At 43.6% G+C, this 14,504-nt stretch overlaps 1 protein-coding gene across 1 annotated transcript in view; it reads right to left on the minus strand.

Moving 5' to 3' along the window:
- Window positions 1–14,504, minus strand: part of SPOCK1 (SPARC (osteonectin), cwcv and kazal like domains proteoglycan 1) — a 514,699-nt gene that overhangs the window by 324,426 nt on the left and 175,769 nt on the right. The gene's annotated exons all lie outside the window — the stretch shown is intronic.

Below are 14,504 nucleotides of genomic sequence, written 5' to 3' on the forward strand. Positions count from 1 at the left end.
CATTTTCCCCAGCCCTGCCCTGTGTCCCTGCACAGCGGTGGGAATCTGTGCCTGGGACTGACAGTTCCAGCGGAGGAGGAGCCTCCACCATGAATCACTACAAAGCAGCAAGCGTTGAATGGGCTTATTAATGAATTAATAATTTAGCAAACATGACCGGCTATTTTCAACTGAGTAATGTCCATGAAGCCTTGCCAAAGCAACCCAGGAAGTGAGAGGCTGTGACTCTGAACATGAGGAAAAAAAGCTGCCTCCCTCAGATGCAAGAAAGACACAGCATTAAAATCAATTTGGTGCTTATTAGCAGGTAACAGAAGGCTCACTCTCTTCCCAAACACAGGCACGCCTTGCGAGAAGACAGGCCTCAGGGAACCTGCGGCTCACTCGAGAACAAACCTCCTACAGGCCAGTCGAGAAATCTATGTTGTTTTCATCTTAAAAAGCACATGTTTCAAAGTGGGGACTAATCTCTCAGGCCACAAGATAGAGCCTCTGGTGTTGGTTTAACACACAGCTAATCCAAAGGGACAAATTCAAAGTCATTTCCTTCCACCATTTGCTTCAGAATGTCGTGGTTTTCTTGTAATCAGATGTCGAACCCTGATTTTTCAGAAAATGATGGCTGGACATCTTCTATGCACTTAGGACATATTAGGCATCACCTTAAATTTTTTTTGGGGGGTTGGGGTGGGCAGGAGGGTGAGCTCCTTGCTAGCAGTTGGCTTTCAGTTCTGCCAGTGTATTAAAAGCACCTGCAAAGCCTTTTTTTTTTTTTTAATACCAATGTTTCAGTTTCTTTACAAAGACATTCTCATTCAATAATCCCAGCAAGCCTTTCAGTGGAAGATAAGGTTACTGCCACTCTGCTAAATCTCAGTTTCTCCATCTGGAAGCCTAAGTCATGTGTCCAACATACTTTAAAATCAGTTCCAAGTATCAACTGCCTTCCTCCTGTCTCAAGTCTAATCTTTATACACACACATACTTCTATTGCTCTTTCCTGTTATTTGAGAAACATTCCATGTGTATTAAAAATAACCAAGATATAGAAATAAGAAAAAATACCCATGACCAGCAAAGTGAACTCCAGGAAGTGCCACTGTTCACATGTGAGGCCTGCCTTGTCAGTCTTTTTCTATATATTTTTTTTTTTTTTGCATTACAAGAAAATAGACTTCAGCACCCACTCTTTTGCAACCTTCTTTTTTACACTTAAGAAAGCGTGAACATTTCCCCATGTCATTAAATACTCTTTGGCATCATTTGAGTGGCTGTCTGGGATCGCAGTGTATGCCTGTGTCCTGACTTAGCTCGTCTGAATTAATTAGGTGTTACTGTCCGACAAAAGTTACTCTTCCGTTTCTATACCCCAGCCAGAGGAAGCGAGGGCTCAGGTAGTTGAAAACATGAAGACCCTTTCACCGTATGCCACGTGGCTGCAGTAATACGCCATTTCTTTTGTTGTTGTTGTTGTGGTCTTTTTGCCTTTTCTAGGGCCGCTCCTGAAGCATATGGAGGTTCCCAGGCTAGGGGTCTAATCAGAGCTGTAGCCAACAGCCTACACCAGAGCCACAGCCACATGGGATACAAGCCGTGTCTGCAATCTACACCACAGCTCACGGCAATGCCGGATCCTTAACCCACTGAGCAAGGCCAGGGATCAAACCCGCAACCTCATGGTTCCTAGTCGGATTCGTTAACCACTGCACCACGACGGGAACTCCAATAGGCCATTTCTTTAGGGGACTTCTTTTTCAAAGGGACCCAAGACACATCTCATTGCAAAAACTGCCCAGAAACCCCCAGGATGTGGCTCTATATTCAGACTCAGCTCCCTTCTGTCTCCAGCAGCAAGACTGTGCAGAAAAGGTCCCCAACGCCAGGCTCAGGGCAGCCTCCCATCAGGGTTGTGAGGGGGCAAGAACAGGAACAGCGCAGGTTGCAGAGACTGGGGTTCAGACCAGGCCCTGCGCTGCTTTGGCTCCTGACCTCAGAGGAGCGCAGCCCCCACAGTCTCTGCGCTGCGGCGCTGCTCACGTGGGCGCAGCACTCCTCTCCAGGAGGGTTTGAGGAGGACGCGCAAAGGCACCTCAGCCCGTGCTCCAGGTCCCTCAGCAGCGCTCCAGTGAGGGAGACACAGGATTAGTTTTTGCTTTTCTTCCTTTTTTTGATCCTAATTCAGAAACCATGCAATAGAGCAGGCTATGCCAAGAAGCACCTGCACAGGAGCCCACAGCCACCAGGAGCCAAGGACCATTCAGGCTGGGAATCTGTGCTCTTCCAGAAGCAGCCAGGGAGCAGTGCTCAGGAAGAAGCACAGGAGCCTCATGGGCTTAAGTCCGATCTGAGAACAAACACTTTCTCAGCTCCAAACTCCTACCCTTTTGTCTTTCACCATCCCCATCTGGTAAATATCCCACTGGCAAGAGGTTCATTTGTGGTAGGAGGACTTCTCTGAGGAGCAAATACCCCTGGAAGAGAAATGCCCACTTATGAGCAGGTCTGAATAACTGGAGCTACACAGACAGTGGTGACTTCGGGGCCCATGTTTCCATCATCAACCGAATCGAAGTACCCACATCCAGAGGACCCGCAGTTCTGCCTGCCCTGGAGCATCCTTGGTGAGAGCAAGACTGGTCCAGCAGGGTCATGGCTCAACTATGTGGGGTCACAGAGGGCAGAGGTGTCTTTACCATCCATTCCCAAAGCACCTAAAATCCCCACAGTTCAGAACCCAGGGGAAATATTTGGGTTTTACTATAAAGTATACTTTTGAGAAATTAAAGGACTGATACATAAACTAGGCCCTACTAAACTAGTTAACTCAGCCCACTGCAGCCCAATCATATTGCTTGAAGCAGGAATGAGGTACGGCCACACCAAAGAGGCAGGCTTTGCCAGGAGGATGAAGTAGAAGAGACAAAGGGCAGAGCCCAGCCTGGCATCTTGCCGCAGAAGGTTCTACACCTGCTATAAGTGGCGGCTCCACAATCATGAGAGAGCAGTCTGGGCACCTGGGCCAGCCAGCCAACGGGAGCAACACAAACTGCTTTGCAAGGAGGATCCCAGGCTCCCGCCTCCCTTCCAGCCCCTCACAATGAACTTGACCCTGTTCCTCTAAGCTCCCAGAACACACTGCAACAGCACACAGACACAGATGCTCTGGGAAAGAAGAGTTCAAGTTGCTCCAAGGTGCAACCTACCCCTTGGCCAGGAGCCCACCCTGCCCTACTGGCGGCCCCCACAGTTTTCTCAGGGTTCCTTGGACAGAAGGGCTGTGTTCATGCAGGAGGGAAAAACGAACAGTTTTCCTGGCTACCTTGAGTCATTCACTGCAGGACTCAGTGGCTTCACATCCCAGGGGGAAAATGAAGATCCCCCCTCCCCACTGGCAAGTGCTCCCCATGGAAGAACGCAGCAGTAGAATTTACAGAAGCTCCTCCCTGGGAGATAGGCAGCTGCTGCCTGTCCTCCCAGATGGACCCTGCCCCCCACCCCCACTCCCACCAGTCCCCACCTGCAGAGAACCAGCCTCCCTCTCAGAGGGAGCTCCTGGTCCCTGCATCTTCTCAATTCAGTCTAGCCTCAGGCTCTGAGCCCTACCCCTCAGCATTTCCTGCCCGGTGCTTGCTAAGCCTGCCATCAGGAAGGACCGCCTTGCTCCCAGCAGCCTCTGCAGACAAGCAGCACCCACCTCGCGCCCCCCCCCATCCCCATGTGCCTTATCTCACTCTGCAAGGTGCCCAGTCCCATCACCGCTCACTGGTGAATAAAGGACAAGGAAATATTATCCCCTCATATAATATCAGGATAATCCAAACTTCCCGGGTAAGAATTCCAAGAACAGAAAATCTAGCCTTGCCAACACTCTCACCAGGTTCTCCGGGCTTGATTAAAAAATGACATGTTACCCTAGAAAGAAATCTGGACTTGCCATCTGACGAACCCCTTCTTGAATCGCAGCTCTGCCCCTCACAACCTTTCTGAGCCTCACCTTCCTCACCTGTGCAACGGAGATAATCAAAGCTGCTTTGGGGATTTAGAAAATGAATTAGAAATCCCACATACAAGGTACAAAGAGCACATTCTGTTTTCTTGTAAAGAGAGTATTAATATTTGTCACATGTCCATTGTTTCCGGACTATTGATTTATAGCCTGACTTCATTTATAAAGACATATAGACCTATCATAGTTACTGTTTTTAGAGTGCATGAACCATGTCTCCCCTCATTCCTTCCCAAACCCCATTTCCTCCTGAGTTCAGCACCAAGCAGGCGCTCCATCAACGAGGCTCGCAGGAGGACCCCAGCCAGTTTCACATGTTTAATTGGCTTAAGTGCAGTCAGAAGCATCCAGGGCTGTCTGTCCACCCACATGCAATGGATCGGTCTCAACACTCAGCGAAAGTGAGTTGTCTTTGGAAACACTGGGGAAAGATGCTGTTAGGCACAAACCCCACTACCTGAGAAATCCTGCAGCTTCTCTAAACTCAGAACGCTCCTCTGTCTGCTTAGTCCTGCCAACTCCATCAGCCCCCCATTCTCCTCTGTAAGAGTTTATCAATGACTACAAGCAACTCTGAGAAGAGCAAAGCCTGGAGCTGAACTATGCCCTTGAAGAGTTGCATCACCTCAGAGCTGGTTAAAATGCAGATTTTGATTCCATAGGGCTGGAGTGGAGGCCGAGAATCGGTCCATATTTCTAATAAGCCCCCAGGTGCTATTAAGGTAGCTGGAATGCAGAGCACACTCAGAACTCGCAAGGCTGTAGTCTTTGAAGGCTCAGCCAGCTTGAGCTCTTCTTCTTCTTCTCAAAAGAGCAACCTCTTGGAGTTCCCGTCGTGGCGCAGCAGAAACGAATCTGACTAGGAACCACGAGGTTGCAGGTTTGATCCCTGGCCTCACTCAGTGGTTTAAGGCTCTGGCATTGCTGTGAGCTGTGATGTAGGTCACAGACATGGCTCAGACCCTGCGTTGCTGTGGCTGTGGTGTAGGTCAGCAGCTGTAGCTCCAATTGGACCCCTAGCCTGGGAACCTCCATATGCCACAGATGCGGCCCTAAAAAGCAAAGAAAAAATGCAAAAACAAAAACAAAACAAAAAATCCCTCTCTTTTTCATAGAGAAAAAGGAACCTGGAGCTGTCCTTTCTCTCAGCTGTGTCATGAGAACACACTCCTGATACTTGGTATTACAATTCCAAAAACTCAGTGAGGCTTGAGCCCTGAAGAGCTAAGGGCCAGGGAGCCCGCAGGCCCACAGTCATGGCTGAGCCCTAACAACCTGGCCATGGCCACAGGGGCACGAGCAGCTGCCTCCGTTTTCAAATCCCTGGAATCAGAACTGTACACGTCCAGCCTCATTCTAACGACTGTTTTTCCCTGCAGGTTCTATCTCTAGTTCCTCTGCCCTCTGAATATTTCATTCATGCCCAGGACAGAGTCTTAAATTGCAGGAAACCAGAACTCTGCAGATGAATTAGCCTAACTCACAACATGTCATTATTCTCATTTCACAATTAGAATAACATGGTTTCTGTGCTCGGCATGGGCCTGCTGTGTGCCCACAAGGGAGCAAATCTACCTGCCTTTGCCGGAGATTCATTAGAGAGCCAGAGCCCCCACAGTGCCTTGTCGGAGAAGACGGGTAACACTTCCCATTCTTCTGAGGATTATGCTTTTTTCTACATTTATGGGGCTCTGAGTGGTCGCTGAGTTGGGAAGAAGCAGCCCACCTGTATCCCAAGGGCTCTGGGTACTACGCACCTGCTCCCTCCCCAGCAGGCCATTCTGCTAGCAGGGTTGAATGCTGATATCCTACTGACTGTTCCTGGTCACCTATCTAATACAGACAGACCTTTCCTCCCTCCCCAGCTCCCACTATAGCTAGATAAATCCAAAGGCTTTGTAAAAAAAAAAAAAATGTTAAAACCGAAGCAGAAGGGCCTCTATTGCTGGCCCCTGGGGAAAACTGCTATGACCCCTTCTTTTCTCATCCCTCCCATCTCTTGGCCATAGAATGAGGGCACAGAGAACTCAATGTCTCCGACCTTCAGGGGCTCCAAGGATTGGTCCCTGACCTACACTGCTGCCAGTTGGGTGCAGGGCAGGATGCTAAGGAGAGTGTGGCCTTCAGGCCATGGGGAATGCATGAGTTCCAAAAAATGGAGGGTGGTTTTATGAGAGTCAGGTGAGAATGTTTAAAAAATTAAAAGCTTAACAGTGTGAGTGAATGTACACTGGATTCAAAATGTCCCTGTTAGAAGAGCATCTCTGAACCCTCATCAAGAGAACATTCCGCTCAGCAGGCACGTCCTTCAGCATGTCTGACAAACCAACCTGACACGTCAGCGGGCTGACACCCACAGAAATAAAACATGACTGCAAAGGCCGCCTCCTTCCACCAGAGCGTGATACATTTATGACCAAAGAGGCAATTCATCAACCATAATCCGCAAATGAAACCAACTTACATGAGGCATATTTTCTCTTCTTTTACTCCATCAGATGAAGCCAGCTTCCAAGAGCTGCATGGCTATAATTTCTGCCACCCCCTCCCCCTCCATAATTTATTTTCTTCTTTCTCTTGGCAGACACTTTGTTTCTGTGAGTTGTACTCAGTATTGTTTTCAGAGCTTACCAGAACTTAGGGTAACAAATACTTTTAATTTGATTACTTGAAAAGTCTCATTAATTTTTCAAGCCACACAACACACACAGGCACAAACGTATTCACTAGACATGTGCAACCAGTGAAGGTTAATAGTCACTTAATTTAACTGCAGACGTTACAAGCAATCTTCCTGTCCCACTGCATTTTCAAAGAGCACATAAATATGTAATCTATTCCTCTTTTTTTCTATCATAACATTCCACTGGGGCGATTCTGATGAGCTGTCCCCCTGCTGCCTCCACAGTAAAGTGCTGCTCCGTGCCTGATGGATAGATACTGGGTTTGAATGAGAAGGATTTCTGCAGCCATCCATAAACCTAGCTCATTGAAATTGCTAGCTGTCGACTACCAAGAAGAAAGAAAAAGCTGTCTTCATAAAAAAATATGGCTCTATTGTCTACAGTGCAAGCAGAATTCCTATTTCCAGGCAGCAACACAGAAGGACCACCTAACTGTGATGAGGGGCTTTGCCTGCTCAGCTTTCTCTCCTAGGAACCACTCTCAGTGCCTTGAGAAGAGGCAAGAGGGCTCAAGGTGATTCTCCCTATAACTAGGTTTCTGCTGAGCCATGAATCAGATAATTGTTCAGGTGGCCAAGTCAATCTTAGGTGGGAAAAGAAAAGGATTCAGGATGTCTCTAAGAAAGCCACCCCCTGATGAAAAGGGAAATAAAAGATGAAACGTGTTGCCTGTTGAATTTTCCCTCTGTTAGAAGTAGGGAAAGCTAGGACTCTCAAATCCAGAACACCCAGGGGAAAGCACCAAGCCTGCCCATTTGGGACATTTCACCTGGTCCAGGTAAAATTTCTTCCTAACCCCTAAATACGCCACCGAGGGCAGAGTTGCTGAATAGTGTGGATTTGTGGACCGATTCACCTGCTTCTCTGCAGGAAATAAAACTTCATTCATTTACACACTTGCTCAGCCCCAGAGGAGGTTCTGAGAACACCGTTTTACCAAGGGCATACAAGTCACATTTTCACCCCTAAAATTTGCCAACTGATGCAGTTGTAAGCTAAGAAATGTAATAAATCACTCTCACCACCTCAGCAGTTCAAGTTTGTTGAATCTCTGCCTCAGAGAAAAGAGGAGGTGGACACAGACAAATCCCAGGGCTATATATCACAAAGGTTAGGGAGCCTGTTAAAGGCATCATGAGAACTACCCAGCTGAATGCAAAGCCACTTCTCCCGAGAGAACTCATGGATTCCCAGAGAAACTCCATGCGGAGGAAAATCTCCGTAAGTAAAAACCCAGAGAGAGAGAGTTCAATGATTCAGCTCTCCTTTGGCCTTTAATTGATTTGTAAGCAACACTCTGTGGCTAATGTTGGATGAAATACCTATTAATTTAAAGCCATTTGTCACTCCTTCCTTTCATCCAACACTTTTTCCCAATATGTTTATTGCTCATTAAAAGTAACAGATTGACATCCCTTGAAGAGAAAGTCTTTTTAATGCTTGCAAAATGGTTTCTTGGAAGGCATCAATTATAAAACTAACCAGGACACCACTAAAGTAATGCTGGCTTACGATTTCAGGAAATGCTATGAAACAATACTTTCTGTTCAAGTGACATCAACAAGATGGCAAAACAGGAAGCCCCAGACTTCATTCTCCGACAGAAAATCCAACTTAAGAACAATACATGGTCCAAAAAGCCTCTATAAGAACTCCATAAATCAATCAGAAAGTTGTAGTACCCCAGGCAAGCTCAAAGTCAAAAACAAATGCATTGAAAAAGGTAATAAAAGTCATTTCATTGCAACCATGTCAGCCCTCCCTCATCTTGACACTGCTCGTGATTGGGAGGGAAAGCCCAGCTCATAGTTTTTTCCCTTGGAAGGGAGAGAAAACAGTAGAACATGCATCAATGCCAGGCTTTTCAGGGGCTGCCCAAGGGAATGGTTTCTGTCTCACCTGACTCAGAACACTGATGCAGAACAGCATACTTGGATGCCTGGAGGCAGCAGAAAACAAAAGAGTTCAGCAACCTGTGGCAACACCAGAGAATTTGTAAGACTGCAAGCAGAACAGACACATCTCCCTAAAACTGGAAGAAAGTGACCAGCTTGTGGCTCCTCCCTTGGAAGAAGAAAAAAATAGTGAAACATGCATCAAACCCTCTAGCTTTTTGAAGGGCTGCCAGAGGAACCAGCTTCTGGTTCACATGACTCAGAGCACTGACAGAAATGCCATACTTTGGGTAACTGGGGACTGTAAGAGAAAAGAGAGCTCAGTGGCTTGCATCAGTGCAAGAGAACCTGCAGTGCCACATAGAGACACCAGAGGGATCAAGAGATAACAAATTCCTGAAAAAGAAACTGGTAAACCTCTCTAACCAGGAGATCACATGCACAAGCCCAAAGACTGCACATTCCCAGAAAAGGTTTGAGAGGCTCCTCAAATCTCTAGCTTGACTGATTAAGGTTTCTCCCTGAATGACACAAATCTGTAAAGACTGAGAGAAATGACTTTTTTTTTCAAATGTGCACATACCAACACAAAGTTAAAAGGCACAGGAAAAAACAAGGAAACATGGCCCAATCAAGGAACAAAATAAATCTCCAGAAACCAACTGTCAAAATAACAGAGGCATATGAATTACCTAACAAAGAACTCTATATAGTGATCATAAAGATGCTCAACATGCTCAGAAAAATGATGCATGAACAAAAAGAGAATATCAACAAAGTGATAGAGTATTTTTTAAAAAAACAAGTCAAAATTCTGGAGCTGAAGGACACAAATTGAAAAATTCACTAGAAGGATTCAATACCAGACTTTATCAAGCAGAAAAAAAAAGATCCAAGAACATAAAGAGAGAAATTACCAGTTAGGACCAAATGGAAAAAGAACATAATGAGAAAGAGTGAAGAAAGCCTAGAGGAGATATGGAACAATATGAAGGTCAATAGAGACATTGCAGGATTCCCAGAAAAGAAGAAGAAAGCTTACATGAAGAAACTGTAGTTGCAAACTACGCAATTAGGAAAGACTGGATATCCAAATTCAAGAAGTCCAATAGATTCCAGAAAGATGAATCCAAAGGAGTCCACAATGAGACTCATTATAATTAAACTGTCAATAGTCAAAGAAATAAGTTTGAAAGGGTCAAGAGAAAAGTGACTCATGATGTACAAAGGAATTCCCATGAGCTCATCAGTGAATTTCTCAGTAGAAACTTTGCAGGCCAGAAGGCAGTTAGATGATATACTTCAAAAGCTTAAAGAACAAAACTGCCAATCAAGAATACTATGTCAAGCAAAACTGTCCTTCAAAAATAAGGGAAAAATAAAGACTTTCTGAGACAAACAAGAGCTGAGAGAATTTATCACCACTAGACCTATGTTACAATAAAATGCTATAGGGAATCCTTCAAGTTGAAATTTAAGGATGCCTTACAGCAACATGAAAGCATTAACAAGTAATAAAGTTCACTAGCAGGAGTAAATATATACACAAATGCAGAATACTATAATACTATAATGGTGATGCATAAACAATCTTTAATTCTGGTATAGGAGTTAGAAAAGAACAAAAACAATTATGAAAGTAAGTTAATGGATGTGTAATATAAAAAGATTTGATTTGTAATATCAACAATATATGAAGTGCATGGGGGAAGTAAAAGAGTAGTTTTTGTATATGATTAAATATATCAACTCATAATAGATTGTTATAATTATGTTTTGAGTCCCATGATAATCACAAGAGAGTATCTGAGAAAGGAATCAAAGCATATCAATACAAAACAAACAAACAAAAACAAGATACGGCAAGAGAGGAAATTAGGGACAAAAGGCTACAAAAAAGAAATAAAACAATTTTTTCAATGGCAGTATTAAGCCCTCCTCTATGAACAACTGCCTTAAGTGTAAATGGACTAAACTCACTGATGAAAAAAGAATCTCTAAATAGAGTGTTTTAATCCAACAATATGCTATCTAAAAGAGACTCCCTTAAGATTTAAGACACACACAGGCTGAAGGCAAAAGGAAAAATAAAGATATTCTACATACACGGCAACCAAAAGAGCAGGGATGATCATACTTACATAAAATAGACATCAAGATGAATACCACCATAGATACAAAGAAGTACATTATATAGTGATAAAAAAGTCAATTCACCAGGAAGATATAACAACTAAATTGACCTTTGAACAATGTGGATTTGAACCACGCAAGACCGTTTATACATGAATTTTTTTTTTCAATAAATATACAGCTGGCCCTCTGTGTTTGCATCCATAGATTCAACCAATCCACCCATGGGTTGAAATTTCTACCCACAGTTGGTTGAATCTGCAGATACAAATGGCAGACTATTCATCATACTATGCCATTTCATAGAAGGGATTTGAGCATCCCTTGGTTTTAGAACATGCAGGAGTTCATGGATGCTGAGGGATGTCTGTTTATGCATACAACACCAGAGCAATCAAACATATGAAGCAAACACTGATAGAATTGAAGGGGAAATATGGTAATAGGAAGAAATCTCAATCACTTTCAACAAACCACTTTCGATAATAGATAAACCATCCAGAATGAAGATAAATAAGGAAATGGAAGAACTAAACACTACAGATCAAATGAACCTAACAGACATATATAAACCATCCTACCCCATGACAACAGAATATGCATTCTTCTCAAGAATACACAGAATATTCTCAAGGATAGATCACATGTTCAGTCATAAAGCAAGTTGACAACTTTAAGAAGTTTGAAATAATATCAAGTATCTTTTTTTGATCACACTGGAGTTAAACAAGAAGCCAAAAGCAGAAAGAAATGTGGAAAATAAGAAAAAATATGTGGAAACTAAACAACACAACAAACAATGGGTCAAAGAAATCAAAAAGGAAATCGAAAAATACCTTGAGACTCAAAAAGTACATGCCAAAATATAGGATTCAGCAAAAGCAATAACAGCAAAGCTTACAGAAGTAAATGCCTACATTTAGAAGAAAGTGCTCAAATAAACAACCTAACATTATACCACAAAGAACAACAACAACAATAAAACTAAGCTCAAAGTTACCTGAAGGAAGGAAATAAATATTAGAGCAGAAATAAAATAGAGAAGAGGAAAACAATTGGGGGAAAAAAATCAATGAAAATAAGAGTTGGCTTTAAAAAAATCAACACACTTGACAAACTAAAAAAAAAAAAAAGGAAAAAAAGACTCAGTTACTAAAATCAGAAGTAATGTCCATTAGTGGGGGCACCAGCAATAAATTTATAGAAATAAAAAGTTATAAGAGAGTAGTATAAACAGTTACCAGCCAACAAATTGGATAATTTTGATGAAACAGAAAAAGTCCTAGAAACACACAACCCTGCAAGACTGAATCATGAAGAAATTTTTTAAAAATTAACAGACCTATAATGATTAGAAAGATTGAATCCGTAATCAAAAAACTTCCACAAAAGAAAAGCCCAGACCAGACAGTTTAACTGGAGAATTCTGAACATTTAAAGAAGAATTAACACCAACCCTTCTCAAACACTTTCAAAATATTGAATGGAAACACGTCCAAACTTATTTTATAAGGCCAGCATTACCTTGATACCAAGGCCACATAAAGACAATACCAGAAAATAAAACTATAGGACAAGATAACTGATGAATATAGATGCAAAAATCCTAAACAAAATACTAGCAACCTAAATATAATAGCACAATAAAAGGATCCTACACCAAGTGAGATTTATCCCTCAGATGCAAGAATGATTCAACAAATGAAAAGCAATAGATGCGACTGACAGAATGAAGGATAAAAAGCACATGACCATCTCTATGCCAAGTGAAATAGGCAAGCCACGGAAGGACCAATACTGTATTATTCCACTTAGGAGTTTATCTAAAGTAGTCAAACCTTAGAAACATGAATTAGGATGGTTTCCAGGGGTTGGGAAAGGGACAAATGAGAGATGAGGTTCAATGTTCTTGCAAGACGGAGAAGTTCTAGAAACCTGCTCTACAGCATTGTGCTTAGTCATAATCCTGTACTGTACACTGAACATCTGTATAAGGTAGGTTTTGAGTTCTGTTTTTTGTACAACAAAAAAACAAAAACAGTACTTCCTGGCCAAGGTGAACATCTAAGAACCTGAACCCTAAACCGTCTCACAAGCAGGTTTCTCCAACCTAAATTTAGCTTCCAAAGGGATGAAAGCATCACCACCACTAAGCCATATAGAAAGTTTGATGGCTTGATCCCAAACGAAGAATGGGGGTAAACACTCATCCAGGGAGCTAAAGGTTGACCAATCCACCTGCAGACCTTGAGTTTGCTATACATGTATGTCAACACACAAAAGTAGGTCTGGAAATAGAGATGGCGAACCAATTACAGAGCCACCGTTCTGGGGGCTGGAGGAAGAAGGTGTCAACGACTGATGAGAGACAGTCAAGAGATCTTGTGAGGAGCATTAGAACCTTTTCAAAGAAACATGGCAGTGACTTGGAGTTCCTGTCGTGGCTCAGCAGTAACAAACTCAACGAGGGTGCACGAAGACATGGGTTCAATCCGGCCTTCCCGTGAGCTGTGGTGTAGGTCACAGACAAGGCTCATATCCCACATTGCTGCGGTTATGGTGTAGGCCAGCAACTACAGCTCCAATTCGACCCCTAGCCTGGGAACCTCCATATGCCATGGGTGTGGCCCTAAAAAGACAAAAAAAAAAGTAAAAAAATAGCAGTGACTTAATTGTGTAATTTAAGATAATATAAATAAAATTTCTTGATCAAAAATACTATTAACCAATCAGTTAGGGTAATATCTCTCAATACATTTCATTGATACTGAAAACACCTAAGCCCTGCATGATGCCCCTTTTCAAGACAGGGCAATTTCACCCTTCTGTCACTGACAAGCCACACTGTTTCTGGCCACTGGGTTCACTGTCCTTTGTTCCTTGAGACCAAGACAGAGTCCCCCACCCACTCTTTGGCAGGGGAGCCAGACCTCTCATTCAGACATTTCTTTCAGAGCAGCTCTGTCTTTACTCCAATACCATGTAGGTGGTTCTCTAGTGCTAACAGCCCAGGTTTATGGAACATCTGCCCAAACAGAACCTCAAGGCAGTAACTTATTATTCAACCATTATTTACCAAGCACCCAGTCTGCGCCAGACACATCACTGTTCTTGGTGCTGGGTACATGGCCCAGAACAAGTCAAAGACTCAGCCTTCTTGGAATTCGCCACTGTGAGTGGTATGGAGACAGGCCCCCTCCCCAATTCACACATTATCCATGTAACAATATCATGGAGAGTTAAGAGCTATGGAGAAAACAAGGAGGGACAAATAATCCATAGAGTGATGAGTGGTGCTAGTTTACATGCCAGCCTCTCTGAGAAAGTCATTCCGGAGCCAAGGCCTGAAATAAAGAATGAGCCAGCTAGGCAGACAAGCCTGCATAAAGCTCTGCAGACAAAGGAAACAGCAAGTGCCAAGGCCCTGAGGCCTTTTCTTTTGAGAGGTCTCAACTAGGTGACCTCTCAAAGGGCTGCACCAAGGCACACTCAACAGCAGCGTCCAGGAGGGCCTCTCTCCCTACATTTTCATGAGCATCTCATTTATCCACATTTATTTTCTACAGAAAACAATGACCACTGTGTTTTTGTTAAGAGCTTTGGCCTGTTGCACCCAAAGGAGTGGGTGATGAGAAGAAAAGACATGAAAGGAAGGCAGCCTTCATCTGGTGCTCCCCACACCAAGCTCATTACTTGATAGCTGTTTCATTCATCCTCACATCAACCATTCCAGAGAAGCACAGGTACTCTTTCTTGCACGCAGAAGAGCTGAGGCCTAGAGACTTT

The sequence above is a fragment of the Sus scrofa genome, chromosome 2, assembly GCF_054392235.1.
Source record: "Sus scrofa isolate SSC_HxYL_T2T_F1_AM1 chromosome 2, Sscrofa_HxYL_maternal_Yorkshire_Landrace_v2.0, whole genome shotgun sequence".
NCBI classification, from domain to species: Eukaryota; Metazoa; Chordata; class Mammalia; order Artiodactyla; family Suidae; genus Sus; species Sus scrofa.